This window comes from Bison bison, unplaced genomic scaffold, assembly GCF_000754665.1.
Source record: "Bison bison bison isolate TAMUID 2011002044 unplaced genomic scaffold, Bison_UMD1.0 scf7180017864370, whole genome shotgun sequence".
Taxonomy (NCBI): Eukaryota; Metazoa; Chordata; class Mammalia; order Artiodactyla; family Bovidae; genus Bison; species Bison bison.
Window position 1 is genome coordinate 4,877,496 of NW_011494942.1, and position 3,893 is coordinate 4,881,388.

Sequence of the window (3,893 nt, forward strand, 5' to 3'; positions counted from 1 at the left end):
TTACACTGTTTTCCCATCTATTTGCCATGAAGTGATGGGACTGGATGCCATGATCTTAGTTTTCTGAATGTTGGGTTTAATCTTTACCAATGGCCGTATAGCATATGAGTCAATCCTAAATGAAATCAATCCTGAATATTCATTGGAAGAACTGATGCTGAAGCTCCAATACTTTGGTCACCTGATGCGAATAATTGACTCATTGGAAAAGACCCTGATGCTGGGAAAGATTGAAAGCAGGAGGAGAAGGGGACAACAGAGGATGAGATGGTTGGATGGTATCACCGACTTGATGGACATGAGTTTGAGCAAGCTCTGGGAGTTGGTGATGGACAAGGAAGCCTTGGGTGCTGCAGCCCATGGGGTCACAAAGAGTCAGACATGACTAAGTGAGTGAACTGAACTTATATATAGCATAGTAAAAAGCAGAGACATCACTTTTCTGACAAAGGTCTGTGTAGTCAAAGCTATGGTTTTTCCAGTAGTTATGTACAGATGTGAGAGTTGGACCATTAAAGAAGGCTGAGCACTGAAGAACTGATGCTTTTGAACTGTGGTCTTGGAGAAGACTCTTGAGAGTCCCTTGGCCTGCAAGGAGATCATACCAATCAATCAAAAATGAAATCAACCCTGAATATTCATTGGAAGGACTGATGCTGAACCTTCAATACTTTGGCCACCTGATGTGAAGAACTGACTCTTCGGAAAAGACCCTGATGATGTGTAAGATTGAAGGCAGGAGGAGAAGGGGACAACAGAGGATGAGATGGTTGGATGGCATCACCGACTCAATGAATACGAGTTTGAGTAAACTCTAGGAGATAGTGGAGGACAGGGAAGCCTAGTATGCTGCAGTCCATGGGGTGGCAAAGAGCTGGACACAACTTAGTGACTCAACAACAACAACAACATGGCCAGAGGTGATACCTCTATAACGGTAGAGATGATTCTTATTTTTCCCTTATAGCTTTTTCAGAATCAGCTCAGAAGCAATTCATGACTTTTATTTTTTAGGGTCAGAAATTCCCATATCCATGAATTAAATGAAATGTAAAGGTCTTGGATGCTGAAGCTGGTGTTTTCCTTCAGGGCTTTGTTTGGCTGATATTTCAGAGGAAAGTCAAACTAGTTTAACAAATCAGTTGAGCCATGTTAGAGTAAAATCTGTACAAACAAGTATACACACATTGAAAAATTGAAGGAGACCAATAATATAACTCAATTTTGATGATCAGTGTTGTAAACTTAGAAGATGTTAGGATTGTAGCACAAAATTGACACATGGTGAGGAAAGGTGGTGGTAGGGTGGGCAGATGGCTGGATTCTTCAAGAGGAAAATGGATGAAGAGAATCAGGACCTTTGAAAAGGTGGAAATCCATTGATACTTGAAATCTGACACTAAAGACATGTTTGTGGGAACAGTCTGCTGCTTTTGAATACATTTGTTAGTGAACCAAAAATACCCTGTGGATTAAAGCATTTCCTCACCCATCAGCAATCAAGGATAGAGTACATGTTTAAAAAGTAAATTAATTTTTAATAGCTTTTGATATGTTTGAATGGGAACATATATCATTTTTGCAAAGCTTCAGTGATATTCTTTAAACCGATAGCAGGTCTGACCACATTTCCATTAGTTTCCCGTAATGAATGAATTTGTGAACCCCTGAACCCGTGTCTTTCTTCAGACATTTCAGTGGTGTTGGCTTCTTTCATACCTTCAGCTTGGCAGAATTCTGGTTAATTTTACTTGTTTTTATTGTGAAATTTTGTCCAGTGGCTCACGTGCAGGGAGAAAAGTGAAAAAAATTACCATTTTTAAACAAGTGGTTCCCAACCTTTTTGGCACAAGGGACCAGTCTCTTGGAAGACAACTTTTCCATGGACCTGTTGGAGGTATGGTTTTGGGATGATTCAAGTGCATTATGTTTATTGTGCTCTTTATTTCTATTATTATTTTATCAACTCCACCTCAGACCATCAGGCATTAGATCCTGGAGGTTGGGGACCCCTGATTTAAACAGTCTTTTTGGATTGAATGATGGAAATCTGGGGATGACAGAGGATGAGATGATTGGATGGCATCATTGACTCAATGGACATGAGTTTGAGCAAACTCCAGGAGATGGTGAAGGACAGGAAATCCTGGCATGCTGCCTTCCATTGGATTGCAAAAAGTTGGACACAGATGAGTGATTGGAGAACAAAATCTTTAAGTCACCCAGCATTGATTGGGGTGGGAAGGAGAGTGTTGTAATGTATACTGAGTCACACATGAGCTATAAGATGAATGGCTTGCAAGTCTGGCTGTGAATAAGCCCAAAATGAAATTTAAGTTCATTTGTTGTCAAAAGATGGATTGTATCTCAAGGGGGCTTTGGCATGTGCTTTTTACCTTCAACGTGGCAGTCTTGCAAGCTTATATCTATCAAGAACATGCTAGTTACAGGGAAATTCTACTTACTTTTCTATGGAAAAGTAGCTCTCAACTTTCTTTACAAACCAGGAATTGCTTTCTCTTCCTTTTATTCCACACATGTATTTGGTGTGAGAATTTAATGAGTAGATGTATAGTCATTTCAAAAAAAATTACCCCAAAATATTCAAGATCACTATTTATTATGTGTGGAAGTTTTTGTTTTTTTTTTTCATTATATAGCTTCAAAATATATACTTATATGGCCTTTGATAATTTTCAGTGTTCTTTTGATATGTAATTTTATCATGCTATGCAATTTTACCACATAATCATGTATTAGGAAGTTATTAAAAGCAAAGCATCCTATAAACAACTACAGCATACTTAGACCTTTACACAGACTATTTTATTTAATATCCATTAAAAACCCAAAGAGGTGGGCATTATTATTTTTTTGTTTATAAATGACTACATGACATAAGATGATTTGTTCAATGTTTTCAATATGTCCTTGTTGGTTATCCATTTAAAATATAGCAGTGTGTACATGTTGATCCTAATCTCCCTAACTATGAGTCTGTTTCCATTTTGTAAATAAGTCCATTTGTATAATTTCTTTTTAGATTCCACATGTAAAGGACGCCGTGTGGTATATTTTCTTCTCTATATGACTTCACTCAGCATGATAATCTCTGGGTCCACCCATGTTGCTGCAGATGGCATTATTTCACTCTTTCAATGACTCAGTAATGTTCCATTATATATATGTACCACATCTTTATCCATTCCTCTGTGGATGGACGTTTAGGTAGCTTCCATGTCTTAGCTATTGTAAACAGTGCTACAGTGAACATTGGGGTGCAGGAATACTTTAGAAGCATGTTTTTTTCTGGATATATGCCCAGAAGTGGGATTGTAGGGTCATATGGTGGCTCAGGTGGTAAAGAATCTGCCTGCGATACAGGACACCCAGGGTCTGTCCCTGGATTGGACAGATTCCCTGGAGAAGGGTATGGCTATCCATTCCAGTATCCTGGCCTGGAGAATTCCATGGACAGAGGAGCCTGGCAGGCTACAGTCTGTGGGGTTGCAAAAGGTCGGACACAACTCAGCAATTAACGCTTTCACAGTAACTCTAGTTTTTAATCTGGAAAACTCAGCAGTGGCCACAGGACTGGAAAAGGTCAGTTTTCCTTACAATTCCAAAGAAAGGCAATGCCAAATAATGTTCAAGTTACCACACAATTGCACTCATCTCACATGCTTGCAGATAATGCTCAAAATTCTCCAAGCCAGGCTTCAACAGTACATGAACTGAGAACTTCTAGACATTCAAGCTGGATTTAGAAAAGGCAGAGGACTTTTAGGATCGCAGCCATTCTGACTGGTGTGAAATGGTACCTCATAGTGGTTTTGATTTGCATTTCTCTGATAATGAGTGATGTTGAGCATCTTTTCATGTGTTTGTTAGCC